This window comes from Schistocerca nitens, chromosome 7 (assembly GCF_023898315.1).
Source record: "Schistocerca nitens isolate TAMUIC-IGC-003100 chromosome 7, iqSchNite1.1, whole genome shotgun sequence".
In the NCBI taxonomy this organism is placed as follows: Eukaryota; Metazoa; Arthropoda; class Insecta; order Orthoptera; family Acrididae; genus Schistocerca; species Schistocerca nitens.
In genome coordinates, this window is record NC_064620.1 from 344,373,108 (window position 1) to 344,391,544 (window position 18,437).

Genomic DNA, 18,437 nt, shown 5'->3' on the forward strand with positions numbered 1-18,437 from the left:
CAGTATTGTAATCGTAGCACCATCTCTCTCGTGATGAACAATGAATAACGCCGCAAAGTCGGTTTTACTGATGTGTCACTGGTATGCATGAGTAACTATAAAACTGTGCTTATGCTCACACACACAAAGATAGAGAGAGAGAGAGAGAGAGAGAGAGAGAGAGACGTTGCTTATCGTTCTTAAGCGCGTGGAGTGATGAGAAGGCGGCGACGGTAGCTAGCGACAGGATGCGTGGTGGGGGCTGCAGATTGGCGGGCCGCTGTGGTACAGGACAGGAAACGTAGGGGTCAGAACGCGCATGCGCTCTCGTGCTTAAGCCTGTTCGCCTCTGGAAACCAACGACTCGCCAACGGCGGGCCGGTGTACATCACTGCTCCGACCGCAGAAACTTTGCTTAACATCGGCCTCACAGGTACGGTATTCAGCGAAAATACTTTGCTTCAGCTTTGCACTATCGTAATTTAGCAGGTGCGGAAGATTAGAGACTTCGTTACAAATGCATTGCCGATTGTTCCGTGAGTAAAACCAATAACCCGACGCAACTACAACATTCCACAGGTTAAATATTATTATTTACTTATTTTTTTCAGAAGGAACGTCTTCCTTCTTGTTAAAAAACTCGATGGTTGTCTCAATCCAGGAAATAACGAGTTGGGGGAGAGAGCAAATCCCACTGGGGTACCTAATTTGTAAAATTTAATTTGAACAGTTTTTCTGAAGTAGCCGTCCTAGGCCATCTGACCTAGTACATCGTCACTTATAAATCTAACGTCCCCAGGACATCAGTTTCTAATCTCTACGTCTACATCTACACATATATTCTGCAAACCACTGTAAAGTGCATGGCAGAGTGTGCTTAGCGCAATGTCTCATGTTAGAGTTTCTTTTTGATCAAATAGCGTATGGAGTGCGGAAATAATGACTGCTTAAATGTTTCTGTGTGAAGTACTTTCTTTTTATTTATTTTCAACGTCCGCCCCCGGTAGCTGAGTGGTCTGCGCGACACAGTGTCAGTCCTAAGGGCCTGGGATCGATTCCCGTCTGGGTCGGAGATTCCTCCGCTCAGGTACAGGGTGTTGTGTTGTCCTAATCATAATCATTTCATCGCCATCGACGCTCAAGTCGCCGAAGTGACGTGAAAACGAAAGATTTGCACCATACCAACGGTCTAACCGACGGAAGGCCCTAGTCACACGACATTTACATTTTTTTTTTTTTTGTCAACGTGCTCCATTACAGTATTTATTAAACTACATGCACGTATTATGTATGTGTATGTGTGTGTGTCGGGAGGATTTGGGGGAGGGGGGGAGGTTGGAGTGTAGTATAATGTTTTTGCCAGCCGGGGTGACCGAGCGGTTCTAGGCGCTACAGTTTGGAACCACGCGACCGCTACGGTCGCAGGTTCGAATCCTGCCTCGGGCATGGGTGCGTGTGAGGTCCTTAGGTTAGTTAGGTTTAAGTAGTTCTAAGCTCCAGGGGACTGATGACCTCAGAAGTTAAGTCCCATAGTGCTCAGAGCCATTTGAACCATTTTTTATAATGTTTTTGTTGTATGATGATGATGAGAGAATGGAGAAGGTGATATCTGGTGGCAGCACATAGCCTACTCCTCGCAAATAGCTCCAAACTTAACGTCCCCATGCGTCAGATGGAAATTTTTTTCTACCACCAGAATATCTGCGCGTAGAGTAATTAGTCTAATTTTGTCTTCGTGTTCACTACGGGAGCGTTAAGTATTGAGCTGAGGAATGAGCGCCTCGTACCTCAATCGGAAAAACAGAACCCTTTCGTCTGTCTGATTGTCTCTTTGTCTGCCTGTCCGTGAGACAGCTCGGGAGCTGGCAGTCGTATTTAGTTGAAATAGATTGACTGTATTTTCCCAGTACCCTGACAACGAAGCGCAGGCTGCCACCTACGTTCTGTACAACTGAGTCTATGTTATCAGTCCATTTCATATCATAGGTATTAATATGAGATGACTAGTTCTAACTGAGAATCATTGATACTGCAGTCATTGGATACTACGCTTTTCCATTTCGTGAAATTCTTGATTTCACTTACGGTACGTTTAAAGCAAGTGGCCAATCTTTGCATCACTTCCAAATACTGAAAACAATTTCTACAGGATTTTTCAAACATTACTTCATCTTCCTACCTTCGTCACCGAGTTCAGTCGAGTACCGCAGCTTTCTATCTTCCTAAAATTTGGCTTATGTTTCATATTAGTAGACTTCTCTTGGTCAGGGATGCCATTCTTGCCAATGCTAGTCCGCAGTAGGTTAATTTAATACTCTGAGAGTATAGAATAGGCTGTATCTTCAAACGATCCCTCGTAAATAAAATGATAAAATACTTAAGTCTTCCTTATTAAAATCTTGCTGGGTGTGTCCTTGTCCTTTATTTTTCCAATCTTAACGTTTTTTACTTTTTCTTCGTGGAGCTCTAAGATAAGCCGAATTTTATTATTATACATCGTTCCATAGCCGGCCGAAGTGGCCGCGCGGTTCTGGCGCTGCAGTCTGGAACCGCGAGACCGGTCGCCTCGGGCATGGATGTGTGTGATGTCCTTAGGTTAGTTAGGTTTAACTAGTTATAAGTTCTAGGGGACTAATGACCTCAGCAGTTGAGTCCCATAGTGCTCAGAGCCATTTGAACCATCGTTCCATGTACATTCCTGGAATAAATTTTTCTTCGTGACTTGCCTCCATCAATCTTTCCAATAACTACTCCCGGTTCTGAAACACTATGAGGTGTTCCGTGTTGTCGGTTGCTTCACTGTTATAGTAAATCTGTTACAGAGCTCCTTAGTAATACATTGTGACGAAAGGAAGATAAGTGAAGTTCTGTTGACGATTGGGTAGGTATAATCGACTTTGACAGTAAGTCGATATGTGACTTTCTTTTCCTCCACACCCAGTGTCAGGGTGCAGCGACAGGCATCTTAATGACGCGTTCGGCAGGACGGGACTCAAACTACCCAGATTTATCCATTGTTTACTATTATCGATTAATATCAGTATGACACCTTTTGAAAAAGACAGGGCCAGTTTCCCATTTCAACCTTGCCCTGTAGAGCTTACGCATCGTTTCTGATGACCTCGTTGTCCTTTGGATGTTAAATCCTAACCTTCCTTCTTTCGTTTGTATTCGAAAGGAGTTGTTCAGTATAATTATCTTTACCACGTGCCACCTTTCATAGGGCACGAAAGAAAGAAGTTAGTGGTGTACGCGATTGCTATCTTCAGAGACTGTTTCGTAAGCTGGTGGAACGCTATCTTTTTGTGTCGCTTAATTCCACGAGGAATTCAAACAGTAGCGAAGCGCTAGTGTGCCTCACACGTGCCTTAATGAGGTCAAAGGCACGTTAAGTATCCTCACAATAGAAAACCGTTGTGCCAGGAGAATGAATGTCAGAAAGTCTTGTTGATAAGCGTAAAGCACTGTTCCTTGTTTATTTCTCTAATGATGATACAATTTTTTCATACAAGATATTAATTTGTTCCCTAATGTGACATACGTAGTTCCAATAACCGACCTATACCAATTCTGTGAAGAATCGAACACCCATTAAAATAGCTCTATTGTAAGAAGAGTTAGTTTTTCAAACAGCTCAATGTTTATGACGTCATATCTCCTGAACAATGGGTCATCCAGTGATATAAACTTGCAGGTACATTCAGTGGTATATGTGGGTACTTCCTACAAAATATGTAGTGAATAGAGTTAGTAGCAGAGAAGTAACATGTTAAAACACTGGTGCTTACCTTTTACTGCATGAGCAATGAACATGTGGTTCGCTATAAACTTATTTCTTTTTAATATTTTGTTGGCGGCGGTGTTGACTAGAAAAGATTTGAAATTTTACTTAAAGTTTGTTGAAAGTCCCAAAGTGCTCTCTTGCACAAATGCTGCATGAATATAAAGTGGGTAATTTTCATGCTGTAATATTGATAGTTTCTAATTTGCTTGACTTATTGTGTTAAATCTCTAAAGCAGGATTATACCCCTTAACGAATAGATTAGGACAGCACTTAACACGTTTAAAACCCGTCCTTGGTTATAAGAAATACCGAGAATAAAATATTTCTTCTCCCTAGAAGTCGTTAGACACGCAATCTGCAATTGAGATAGGGTGATTTTTTGTAGACGTTTAGCTATTCCCGACCATCAGCGTCAAAAATGTACAGATACGAGGGAGTGCTGCAAACTAAGTCTCCGATTTTTTATGTGAAAACTCTTAAAATATTTTAAATAAAACAAACGTTATTAACATTCTGTGTATTTACTCTTCATGTCTAAATATTCATTTCTCAACATAGTCAGTCTAGTGACGAACACGTATCTCCCTATGAGAGACCAGTTTCTTGTTTCCGTCCCTGTAGAATGTTTGACTTTGCTGACGGAGTTACAACCTAGCCTTTGACGGCAACGCTTCGTAAGTATCAAAGTTATGTCCTCGAAGGTGTTCCTTAAGTTTTGGAAACGGATGAAAATCGGATGGGACCAAGTCGGGAATGTATAGAGGATCATTGATGACAGTGAAACCAAGGCGTCGGACTTTTACAGCTGTAGTAGCTCTCATGTCGGGTCTGTCATAGTCATGCTGAAGGAGAGGGTGCTTCGTAAGTGGAAGAAATCTGTGAGTTTTAAACTCATTTACAACGTGCCCTTTCTCACGCACCGACGGACACCTGGCTGAAAACGCCTTACAAGTTCGTGGCGCCCTCCATCGGTAATGCTTGAATTCAGTATGGTGCTGGCCCACCCTTAGCCTTGATGACAGCTTCAACTCTCTCAATCATACGTTCAATCAGGTGCTGAAAGGTTTCTTCGGGAATGGCAGACCCGTTCTTCACGGAGTGCTGCACTGATGTGAGGTATAGATGTCGGTCGGTGAGGCCTGGCACGAAGTCAGAGTTCCAGAACATCCCAAAGTTGTTCTGTAGGATTCAGGTCAGGACTCTGTGCAGGCCAGTCCATTACAGGGATGTTATTGTTGTGTAATCACTCCTCCACATGACGTATATAATGAACATGTGCTCGAACACGTTGAAAGATGCAATCGCCATCCCCGAATTGCTCTTCAACAGTGGGAAGCAAGAAGGTGCTTAAAACATCAATGTAGGCCTGTGCTGTGATAGTGCCACGCAAAACAACAATGGGTGCATGGGTGCAAGCCCCCCTCCCCCCCTCATGAAAAACTCGACCACACCATGACACCACCTCCTCCGAATTTTACTGTTGGCACTACACACTCTGGCAGAAGACGTTAACCGGGCTTTCGCCATACCCACACCCTGCCATCGAATCGCCACACTGTGTACCGTGATTCGTCACTCCACACAATGTTTTCCCAGTGTTCAATCGTCCAATGTTTAAGCTCCTTAAACCAAGCGAAGCGACGTTTGGCATTTACCGGCGTGATGTGTGGCTCATGGGCAGCCGCTCGACCATTAAATCCAAGTTTTCTCACCTCCCGCCTAACTGTCATAGAACTTGCAGTGGATCCTGATGCAGTATGGAATTCCTGTGTGATGGTCTGGATAGATGGCTGCCTATTACACATTACGACCCTCTTCAACTGTCGGCGGTCTCTGTCAGTCAACAGATGAGATCGGCCTGTACGCTTTTGTGTTGTATGTGTCCCTTCACATTTCCACTTCACTATCACTTCGGAAACAATGGACCTAGGGATGATTAGGAGTGTGGGAATCTCGCGTGCAGACTTACGACAAAAGTGACACCCAGTCACCTGACCACATTCGAAGTCCGTGAGTTCCGCGGAGCGACTCATTGTGCTCTCTCACGATGTATAACGACTACTGAGGTCGCTGATATGGAGTACCTGGCAGTAAGTGGCAGCACAATGCACCTAATACGAAAAAGTATGTTTCTGGGGGTGTCCGGATACTTTTGATCACATAGCGTAGTTACGGTACACATCGCCGTGCTGCACGCTACAATTCGGAGACGTCTAGAGGCAGAGGGCTGCAAATATGTAGACTCTAAGAGTAAAGATGTAGAATGTTAATAACTTTTATTTTAAAAGCATTCAAAGTATGGATGTAAAAAAATTCGGAGACTTATTTCTCGTCACACCATCGTAGTAGAGGATCGTAAGCTAAATACTTTAATATTAACAGCTCATACAGAAACTTGAATATTTAGTTTCTGATTGGTATAAATAAGTTACACGCTCTTTGGTGTTAATGATAAGCGTACAGTATTGTTTCTTGTTTGTTTCTCACATGAGATATTAGTCTCTTCTCTGAAATGAAATATAGTGTACCAGTAACATTTCCGCACCATACGGCTACAACTAAGACCCTGAGCAACTGGTCATTGTCACGGCTGCCATTTATCAATGCACACGTTACAATATAATCCATTTACAGAACTGAATTATGGTTCCAAAAACATTTGCTCGGCCTGGAATCTCATTGATTGCAGCAGAATTGTCTTCAGTGATGAATCCTGTTTCGAACTGAGCCCGATGACAGCGAAGACGTCTCTGGAGACGCCCTGAACAGTGGTGGGATACTAACCCGGTGTTGCCCGCCATACTGCCAAAGAACCAGGAATGGTGGCCTGGGGTACCGTTTCTTCTCATAGCAGAACCTCTTTGGTTGTCGTCCTCGAGTTGTCATCCAGGACACCCTGGGCACAGTGATTTTTATTATTATTATTTTCGACCACAATGGCTATGTTTGTGAACCGTGACTGTGTGGGATAATTATTTGTTTCTAATTTCTGCCGATGTAATAAATATATCGGCCAAACAGGTAGGAATTTCAGAACCCGATTCAAAGAACATTTAGAGTGCTACAGGCTTGATAAATGTAACAAATCAGCAGTAAAGACACAGGCCACCCTTTGAAAATCGAGACAACCTCGAAATTTTACGCAAAATAGGAAAAAGTAAAAGAATGGATATCATGGAAGAAATGGAAATTTTCGTACATAATACAAAGCATGGAGGTAAAATTCTTAACGAAATAACCGAATTCAAAAACTCAAAATTCTTCGACAGTCTTAAGCCAGTTCTAACTTGATTCAAGAGATGTCAATGTAAATAACTGACTACAAATCTGTAAAAACAAGAATATCGATACAAAACCTCAATAATCGATAAAGACTCACATGCTACAGTCCGCCATCTTGTGTTGTGTGCATAACGTCGTAGCAGTTTGTGCAGTGAATTACGTTGGCAATCAGTGACAAAATACAATGTGCAATAGTGTAATGTCAATCAACAGCTCCCCCATTACACCAGTGATGCAAGTGAAGCAGCAAGATGATGAAATCGTAAGCGATCAACTGTCATATAAAAGCCTTTCACACTATTTTCGTAACACATAACTGATGCAAATCTACCTGCATCCTATACAGGCTGTGATATCATACATATCAACCACAAGGAAGAAAACCAGCAGAAGACATCACTGACTTCGATTTCTAGCCATACACTGCCCCCCCCCTCCTCCCCCTCCCACCAAATGCCACACCAGCCACTACAGTAACAAACAATGGACAAAGAGTTCTAGCTTAATCTAGTTCAAGACTGTTTCTTTTTAAGTAAGATTTCTCTGTATGTATGTATGTATGTATGTATAAACGCCTGAAGATGAACAGAACATGTTAGGAACGCATTGTATTGTGTTAGATTAAACATACAATATAAAAGTGACTTGGAGTAGAAATTAGAAATCAATAACAGCCATTTTTATCTCTTTTCTTTTTTTACTTTCTTTCTTTCTCCTTTTTTTTAATCCCAGTGTAGTACATGCAACCTACGTTCACAATTATTTGCTGCACATGTACCAGTCTCAGTCTTCGTCTTCAGCTTTTACCCTCTACAGCTCCCTCTAATACCATGGAAGTTATTCGCTGATGTCTTTATACAAGTCTTGTAATCTTGTCCGTTCTTCTTCTCAGTGTTTCCCATATACTCCTTTTCTCGATGATTCTACGGAGAACCTCCTGATTGCTTATCAGTCCCCCAAATTTTTAACATTATTCTTAAAACCACATGTCAAATGCTTCTATTTCCTCTGTTTTGATTTTCCCACACTCCATATAATGTTATGCTCCAAACGTACCATCTCAGAAAATTCTTCCTTAAATTAAGACCCATGTTTAATACGGAGAGGGGGTGACGGGGGGGGGGGGGGGACACTTCTCCTAGTCAGGAATGACAGTTTTGTCAGTGGTACTCTGTTTTTTATACACTCTTTGCAGAGTTTTTTTAAACTTCGTCATCAGCGCTTATGATGTTAAGTTTCTCATTGTTGTCATTTCTGCTACTTATCATTGCTTTCGCCTTTCTTCGATTTACTCTCAATTTATATTCTTTATACTCATTGGACTGTTCATTCCATTCAACAGATCCTGTAATTCTTCTTCACTTTCCCTGAGGATATCAATGTTATCAGCGAATCTTAGCACTGATATCCTTTCACAGTGAATTTTAATCAAAATCTTGAAACTTTCTTTTATTTCCGTCATTGCTCCTTCGACACATAGTTTGAACAGCAGGGGCAAAAGACTAGATCCCTGTCTTACATACTTTTAAATCCTTGCACTTCTTTCTTGTCTTCCACTCTTGTTGCTCCCTCTTGACTCTTGTTCATGTTGTATATTACATCTTTCCCTATAGCTTACCCCAATTTCTCTCAGAATTTCGAACACCTTTCACCATTTCACATCGTCGAACGCTTTTTCCAAGTCGACAAATGCTATGAGCGTGTCTTGTTTTTTCTTCAGCCTTGCTTCCAGCATCAACTCGAATGTCAGAATTGCATCTCTGGTGCATTTACCTTTGCTAAAGCCAAACAGATAGTCATGTAACAGGGCCACAATTTTCGTTTCCATTCTTCTGTACATTATTCTTGTCGGTAACTTTGGTTCGTGAGCCTTTAAAGCAACGTAAATACGTCAGTTTTTAAACTAACTGGACGATAATTCTCCCACTCCCCCGAATGATATTAGAAATCGCGATGGGATGTGTCTATCACTTTGCCTTATTTAATTTTAAGTCTTCCAGCTCTCTTTTATATTCTAACTCCAATACTGGATCCCATATCTACTTCGTACCGACTTCTGTTTGTTATTCTGTCACATCATCAGATATGTCTCCCTCATAGAATCCCTCAATGCTCTCTTCCCATCTATCCACTCTCTTCTCTGCATTTAACAGTGGAATTACCATTGCACTCCTAATATTACCGCCCTAGCTTTTAATTTCACCAAGACATGTCCCTCTCATAGAAGCCCTCAATGCACTCTTTCCATCTATACACTCTCTTCTCTCCATTTAGCAGTGGAATTATCATGGCACTCTTAATATTACCGCCCTAGCTTTTAATTTCACCAAAGGTTGTTTCGAATTTTCAATATGCTGAGTCAGTTCTTCTGGCAATCATATCTGTTTCGATTTCCTCTCATTTTTCATGTAGCCATTTCACCTTAGATTCCCCACAATTGCTTTGTATTTCATTCTTAAGTGACTTGTATTTCTGCATATCTGAACAGCATAATGGAATGCACGGCGCTATATCAACGATATTCTACGCCCCGTTTCGTTCTCCTTCATAGCAAGCCATCCTGGACTTACGTTTCAGCAAGATAACGCTCGTCTGCACACGTTGAGAATTTCCGCTGCTTGTCTTGCTGCTAACCAAACCCTACCTGTGCCAGCAAGTGCGCCGTATCTCTCCCCAATTGAGAACGTTAGGAGCATTACCGGCAGGGGCTCCCAACCAGCAAGAGATTCTGAAGATCTAACACGCCAATTGGACGAAATTTGGCACGGCATCCCTCAGGAGGACATCCAACAAATCTATCAGTCAATGCCAAGCCGAGTAACTACTTTTATAAGCGTCAGAGATAGAACAACGCTTCACTGAATTGCTCAATTTGTATAGCTCTTCTCTTGAAAAAAAATTATCGAATTTTTCTGATGTTGTAATAATTTGAAACTTCCTGGCAGATTAAAACTATGTGCTGGACCGAGACTCGAATTCGGGAACTTTGCCTTTCGTGGGCAAGTGCTCTACCAACTGAGCTACCTAAGCCCCGTCCTCACAGCTTTACTTCTGCCAGTACCTCGTCTCCTACCTTCAAAACTTTACAGAAGCTCTCCTGCGAACCACGCAGAACTAGCACTCCTGAAAGAAAGGATATTGCGCAGACATGGCTTAGCCACAGCCTTGGGGATGTTTGGAGAATGAGATTTTCACTCTGCAGCGGAGTGTGCGCTGATATGAAACTTCCTGGCGGATTAAAACTGTGTTCCGGACCGAGACTCGAACTCGGGACCTTTGCCTTTCGCGGGCAAGTGCTCTACCAACTGAGTTACCCAAGCACGACGCACACCCCGTCCTCACAGCTTTACTTCTGCCAGTATCTCGTCTCTTACCTTCCAAACTTTACGTTGTAATACTTTTGTTACTTTACATTGTAGTAATTTGTTTGTCTGAAAATGTAGATCTTATCTACAGATTTCCGTTTTGTCGTGGTGAGTCGTTATTTTTGTCTTAGAGTGAACAGAAAATTCCAGATCATCAAAACTTACACACCTATGACCTTTTCAAATTATAATCCTCCTTCATATGTAGAGATTTTTGTGTATTGATGGATTTCAAACGATAGTTATAAAACGCTCTTACGGTGGACAGAGAAACTGTAAGAATATATTTTAGTTTTAACACGGTTCACAGCCACCACGAATTGTCTAAATGAAAACATTTTACCATTCCATCTTTCACTGAATGGTTTGAAACGTTTTCTTACTTTATTTTTATTACTGCTAGTTTCGGCTGTGAAGCCGCAATTGAACAGACTTGAGAAAAATTCGCTCTAATCAAGTCACATAATAGTAAAAATGTAGGGGCTTGGCCGGACTTTTCACTTACGAGTAAATATCTGATATCGTGTGTATCTCGAATAGTAATTTACAGCATACACTAGGAAGTGTAAGAATGTTCTTATCATTGTGGAAATTGATGAGTGCTTTGACTTTAATTCATTTACGTTCAATTTCATGGGTTATTATGCTACACAGTCGTTTGAAACTGCGCAGTAATAAAAGCAAAACGAACGATGTTTGATTCCATCCAATGGTAGACCCTTAAGATTTTTTCACGTTATTGTATGAAACAAATAAGTAGAGATACACAGAAAATACAATGGTTTCAGTAGCAGTGCTCAATACATGATACATAGTCTTGTCACTGGTCACACAGTGCAAGAAGTGAGACATGGGTGAGCAAGCAGTCAGGCTGGTCCTAACGCCACGGGAGCTCTAAATCTGCCAGTCAGTGTCATTGTGCCTCCATCATCCAATAGAGCGGCCGCAGTTCTCAAGGACGCTGCAAAGCAAGGCAGCGCCACACCGCGGCGGCAGCTGTCTAGCGCTGACGTTGACGCCTGCCACCGAGTGCGAGTACAAAGCACGTGTAAACCTGTAATATAATGTAGCCCCTGATGTCTTAATTATTTTTTGACTTCCTTTTCCAGTGAATTAATACCTGTATATTTAAAAGGATCGCCACATATGTTTGGATGATTGACCCTGAGAGACACAGATCACCTTCAGACTGTAGTACCTGTATGTAGTTTGGAGATGTGTCAAAATCTTTGTCCTTCCTCCATGCAATGTATGTTGCGTAATCTTCCTAAAGTTTCCAACAAGAAACACCACCCTAACTGCTCGTACTACCTCTTCTATTACCTCGTGTTGCAGGGGAACCTTCTTTTGGCATTGGCCTTACACACTGAACACGGTTGACGGAGCTATGACACGAAGTTCCCATTTCCACCGAGTGGTCAAAGTGCGCTCATGTTGCATTTACTCAGCTCAGCCCATTGCGCCACAGAATGCAGGAATGTCTTAGATATAGCGCTCTCTGACTTCCGTACAGGTCAGACTTAAATTGGGACGACCACATACACTAAGCTACAGGGAGGGCGGGGCACAGACTTAGGAGCAGTTACAAGATGAAGAGTGACTAAAAACAGCACCAGAGTCCTTGGAATATGGGATCAGTAGCAGATAGGTTCTAAGAAAGATGACTCGTTTCGAGGTACGAGAGTGGCACAAATATGATTCACCAGTGACTGTAATCATTAAAAAAAAAAAAAAAAGACGTCTCGACAGGATCCAACGCAAAATATGTGATTGAATGGATAGACTTGATTCCAAATTGCAGACAGCATTTCGGACTGCATTTCTGCCTGAAAGTGTAACACTATCACCGATCGCGTGTGCCTGTAGACTGAAGACCGCTTTTTATGCAGGATGAAGGTAACATCGGCGTTATGATCGTGTTTTTAATAGTGCGGTCATTACACGAAATGTATGTTGTGGGTTGTAGAATCCCTCTTTGGTCAGCTTCAGATGTCATTTCTCAATAGTGTTCCTTGAAAAGAAACTCGTGTTCCCTCCATGGATCTCCAGTTGTCCTACTTAATGAGTGTAATCCGACTGCTGAAAAAAAAAATTACTCGCCATACAAAGTGAATCTCATGATCAATTTAAAATTAGCCTGTCAAATTGATATCAAAAACGTGCTGCATGGCAGGTGGAGGAGATGGTTAGGCGTCCACGGAATGATTCTTGACAAGCGTTTCTTTTTCTTTTTGCGTTGCAGCGATATCTTTTAACGAAATTTCAGTCTCCCACCTACACAGGGTGGGACAGGCTCTCACGATTTGTTTCGTAAACGCTAGTACGATGTAGCATCGCACTGGTAAAATGTGGCCCATCATAGTGTACACAACAGCTATGTTCTTTTGAAATATAGCTTCTTGTTCTCAAACGTAAAATGAATGTGTTTTTTTACCAACATGTGTGCCAATGGCCTGAAAGATTGTCTGAAATGTTTGTAATACCCACGTGCATAATAGTTTATTTACAGACACTGAACACGAGAGACGCTCTCGGGTCTACATCTACATCTACATTTATACTCCACAAGCCACCCAACGGTGTGTGGCGGAGGGCACTTTACGTGCCACTGTCATTACCTCCCTTTCCTGTTCCAGTCGCGTATGGTTCCCGGGAAGAACGACTGTCTGAAAGCCTCCGTGCGCGCTCTAATCTCTCTAATTTTACATTCGTGATCTCCTCGGGAGGTATAAGTAGGGGGAAGCAATATATTCGATACCTCATCCAGAAACGCACCCTCTCGAAACCTGGCAAGCTACACCGCGATGCAGAGCGCCTCTCTTGCAGAGTCTGCCACTTGAGTTTATTAAACATCTCCGTAACGCTATCACGGCTACCAAATAACCCTGTGACGAAACGCGCCGCTCTTCTTTGGATCTTCTCCATCTGCTCCGTCAACCCGATCTGGTACGGATCCCACACTGATGAGCAATACTCAAGTATAGGTCGAACGAGTGTTTTGTAAGCCACCTCCTTTGTTGATGGACTACATTTTCTAAGCACTCTCCCAATGAATCTCAACCTGGTACCCGCCCTACCAACAATTAATTTTATATGATCATTCCACTTCAAATCGTTCCGCACGCATACTCCCAGATATTTTACAGAAGTAACTGCTACCAGTGTTTGTTCCGCTATCATATAATCATACAATAAAGGATCCTTCTTTCTATGTATTCGCAATACATTACATTTGTCTATGTTAAGGGACAGTTGCCGCTCCCTGCACCAAGTGCCTATCCGCTACAGATCTTCCTGCATTTCGCTACAATTTTCTAATGCTGCAACTTCTCTGTATACTACAGCATCATCGGCTAAAAGCCGCATGGAACTTCCGCCAGTATCTACTAGGTCATTTATATATATTGTGAAAAGCAATGGTCCCATAACACTCCCCTGTGGCACGCCAGAGGTTACTTTAACGTCTGTAGACGTCTCTCCATTGAAAACAACATGCTGTGTTTTGTTTGCTAAAAACTCTTCAATCCAGCCACACAGATGGTCTGATATTCCGTAGGCTCTTACTTTGTTTATCAGGCGACAGTCCGGAACTGTATCGAACGCCTTCCGGAAGTCAAGAAAAATAGCATCTACCTGTGAGCCTGTATCTAATATTTTCTGGGTCTCATGAACAAATAAAGCGAGTTGGGTCTCACACGATCGCTGTTTCCGGAATCCATGTTGATTCCTACATAGTAGATTCTGGGTTTCCAAAAACGACATGATACTCGAGCAAAAAACATGTTCTAAAATTCTACAACAGATCGACGTCAGAGATATAGGTCTATAGTTTTGCGCATCTGCTCGACGACCCTTCTTGAAGACTGGGACTACCTGTGCTCTTTTCCAATCATTTGGAACCCTCCGTTCCTCTAGAGACTTGCGGTACACGGCTGTTAGAAGAGGGGCAAGTTCTTTCGCGTACTCTGTGTAGAATCGAATTGGTATCCCGTCAGGTCCAGTGGACTTTCCTCTGTTGAGTGATTCCAGTTGCTTTTCTATTCCTTGGACCCTTATTTCGATGTCAGCCATTTTTTCGTTTGTGCGAGGATTTAGGGAAGGAACTGCAGTGCGGTCTTTCTCTGTGAAATAGCTTTGGAAAAGGTGTTTAGTATTTCAGCTTTACGCGTGTCATCCTCTGTTTCCATGCCATCATCATCCCGGAGTGTCTGGATATGCTGTTTCGAGCCACTTACTGGTTTAACGTAAGACCAGAACTTCCTAGGATTTTCTGTCAAGTCGGTACATAGAATTTTACTTTCAAATTCACTGAACGCTTCACGCATAGCCCTCCTTACGCTAACTTTGACATCGTTTAGCTTCTGTTTGTCTGAGAGGTTTTGGCTGCGTTTAAACTTGGAGTGAAGCTCTCTTTGCTTTCGCAGTAGTTTCCTAACTTTGTTGTTGTACCACGGTGGGTTTTTCCCATCCCTCACAGTTTTACTCGGCACGTACCTGTCTAAAACGCATTTTACGATTGCCTTGAACTTTTTCCATAAACACTCAACATTGTCAGTGTCGGAACAGAAATTTTCGTTTTGATCTGTTAGGTAGTCTGAAATCTGCCTTCTATTACTCTTGGTAAACAGATAAACCTTCCTCCCTTTTTTTTATATTCCTATTAACTTCCATATTCAGGGAAGCATGTAATTTGCATGTAATTTGTTCAACAAACTGAAAGAAATTGCTTAATACAGATTTTTTTCTGCATTCAAACGTAAAAACTATACCGAGGTTGCACATGAAAATAAAAGAAAATGGACTTTTCCTATTTTCGCTGAAGAAGGGCATTTATTATGGTCTCAAATGTGTACTCCTTTTCTTAATACATGCTTGGTTATAAATGCATTGATGTCAAATGAAAGTGTTTTCCATCGCAGAACGAGAGGCCTATTGCAGGCGTTGGGGGCCTGCCTAGTCTGTGTCAGGTCACCGTCGCAGGTGCGTGCCCTAACTATTGGGGGCGGCTGTGTCGCTATAATTTAGACGAACAAGTTGCACTTGAGGCGGCCGTCCTTTTATCTCCTATTGTTTAGTTGACTAAACATGATACGGTGTTGGTGTACGAGCGTTGCCTTAAGTCGGTGGCCAGATGGTGGAAAGCCGAGTGCTGTGTTCCATCTGGACCATTCTCTGGATGGGCAAGGTTATGCTAATTTCTCTTTTGTGTTGTCTAGGACTGGTGCCTGAAGGCATGCTGTGTATCACGAGTGGCAGCGGGGCACGTCTGCAGTCAGCAGTCGCTGGACGCAACCGCTCTCTGCCTAGGGGGCAGTGTGTGCGGGCTCTTCCGCTATATTTCAGACAAACAAGTTGCACTTTGTATTGATGGCGTAGGAGTGTCGCCCCAAGGTGGCTGCCAGACGGTGGAAAACCGAGTGCGGCCAGCGATGGCAGAGGATGGCAGCAAAGGATGGGCACAAGGGCGCAGAGAAACTATGAGATGCTCGACGTAGCAGCTGGCCATTTCAACAAGCTTGTGACTCCCCCACCCTCCCCATAGGTGGATGAGGGAGTGAGGAGTGGAGGGGGGAGGGATGAAAAAGGCCTCGATTTACGGCAGTTTGTGGACGCCTATCGAGGAGAACGCATGTTCAGCTACTGACCCCTCTGCAGTCTTTCAGGATGACGATTTTCCCCAGTGCATGTGCTGCATTATGACCCGTTCATTATGAGTGCTGGTTTTTTCACAACACTTTCGAATTAAAACTGTGACGCATTTTTTTCCATCAGTTGCGGTAATGTGTTTTGCAATCGGTTACCTGGGCTGTAGGTGGTTTTTGACCAAGCGTCTGTAGCGAACTCTGACGTCAAATAACGATGGATACTGTTTGCTTACAGGTAATGCACTTTTTCAACTCATCCCGGGTAACTTCAGCATCTCATCTGTTTGTCAACACCAGCATCTCATCTGTTGAACATTGTTCCTGCCAAAAAGAATCAAGATAGTACCTTACACCGCTGCCTTTCACATGCCAGCTTGTAGGTGCAGAGTAGAGTTTGAGTGTGTCTGTCGCTAGTTTCGAGTGGTATTGCGTTTTGTTCCCAGAAAAATAACATCAGTTGTATGGTATCATCAGTTTTTGAGCTGTACTGCACTTTCAAGCACTATGTGTAATTAGGCCTGAACTTTGTGATTAATAACGTAATTAGGATAGATCTTTGCTTCAGCTTCCCGACCAAAATAAATAGAGTACACTAACATAACCTTCCTCTCCCGCATCTGGACAGTTTCCATGTGTTATGGGGTGCACTTGGGCTTTCCTTCCAGTAGAATCAGGGTTCGAGTCCTGGAAATGGCACAGCCATTTTTAATTTCTGGTCAATTCCAAGCACCTCCGGTGGGTTTATTGTGTTAGGGGGGGTACACTTGGGCCGTCCTCCCAGGAGTACCAGGGTTCGAGTCCCAGAAAGGGTATTGTCAATTCCCCGGGGGCGAGGGGGGCGTGGGTGTCTGAGATGTCAGCACAGCCCTGTGACAAAGAAATTCCCGCCAAAATTCGAGTTTCATTCTCTTACGAGAAATAATGTACGTATCGTATCAGAGCAAGCTGATATAGTGCGTGTCTTACACCAATACTATGTAGACATCTATGACATTGATGAGTCCAGCGCAATGCCTTACAACCCACTAGTCAGTATCTAGGATACGACAATTACACCTGGGCATAATAAAACGCTCTTAGCCGCATTTCAGCCTGAGGAAGTTTACAAACTTATTGTGGGATCGCCTTCTCAAAAGTCTCCTGGTCTGGATGGACTTCCCAAGGAATTTTACGTGGGCTTTTGGTCGCTGTTTACGTCTCTTTTGAATAAATTGTTGCAGGGTGGAGTAGCGCCGACCTCATTCACTCAATTACTTAGTTAATCTTCGATTATAAGACTGTGGCGAGGGCAGTTAATAGTAGGATGTCGACTCCGATGGAAATGATTGTTGCCAAACATCAACGCTGCGTACCTGGTCGTACCATTCTGTAGTTGAGTGTCATGACATGGTTTCGGTTGCTGCTGTGACATCAGTCCCTTGTGCCCTTGCTTTCCTAGACTTTGATAAGGCATTTGATCGTGTTAATCACGACTTCTTGCTCCGGATTCTGGAGGCATGTGTTTACAGGTATTTGAGCTTTGGTGGTAGTTAATGACCAACTGACGCCTCTGATAAATATCCTTCAGCGAGTGCCTCAAGGAAGCCCGCTCTCAATGACTTCGTTTGTGTTGTTTCTGGAGCCCCTACTTCGGATGCTAGCATCACAGCTGAAAGGTTGGACGCTTTCCAGAGGGACTACATCTGTTCGTGCATACACGGCTGATGTGATAGTTATTCTCTGCAATTCTGCGGAGATACCTCGACTGAAGGCTGTAATCGATGATTATAGTCGGAGTTCAGGTACACTACTTAATGAAGGTAAATGCTGGTTTCTTACTTTGCGAGGTTTTGATTATGCAGTTCTTCCATGGGCTACTGTAGTGGATCGGCATAGTCTATCGTTATCACCATTGATCTCTGTCCACTCAAAATGGCGACGCTCAACTGGAGGTCTGTTACGGAAAAAATTCAGGGAGCGATACTAAAACATGAAAGACGTTCACTTACTCTGCTCCAGGAAGTCCTAATACTGGATACATATGTTTTAAGCGAAGCTTATTACCTGTCCCAAGTTTATCCGCTTCCCTCGATTATGGTGAAGAAACTACGGCAACAGTCTGTTCGTTTCTAATGGAAGAGACATATCCTTCGCTTACGGTATGAGGTGGTTACAAAGACTCGTTCCTTTGGGGGGTTGGGCCTGGTTGACATACGAAGGAAGATGCAGATGCTATATGTGCGACGTACTGTTTGGCTGATAACTCAAGAAACACACACATTAACGTCTCGTTTATTTCTCTGTGTCCGCCCTGCTAGTATTGAACCCACCTATTGATGTTGGTCGTATAAATTATGAGTTAAAATACATTCGTGACTTTTGTCTTGCAGTTAGCTATTTAC

At 42.9% G+C, this 18,437-nt stretch overlaps 1 protein-coding gene across 2 annotated transcripts in view; it reads left to right on the forward strand.

Annotated features, from left to right (window-relative positions):
- Positions 1 to 290: 290 nt before the first annotated feature.
- Positions 291 to 18,437, forward strand: part of LOC126194804 (sodium-coupled monocarboxylate transporter 1-like) — a 202,557-nt gene continuing 184,410 nt past the window's right edge. For both annotated transcript variants that reach the window (XM_049933116.1, XM_049933117.1), the window contains exon 1: positions 291 to 412. The gene's annotated coding sequence lies outside the window, so the exon portion shown is untranslated. The remainder of the gene's footprint in view (positions 413 to 18,437) is intronic.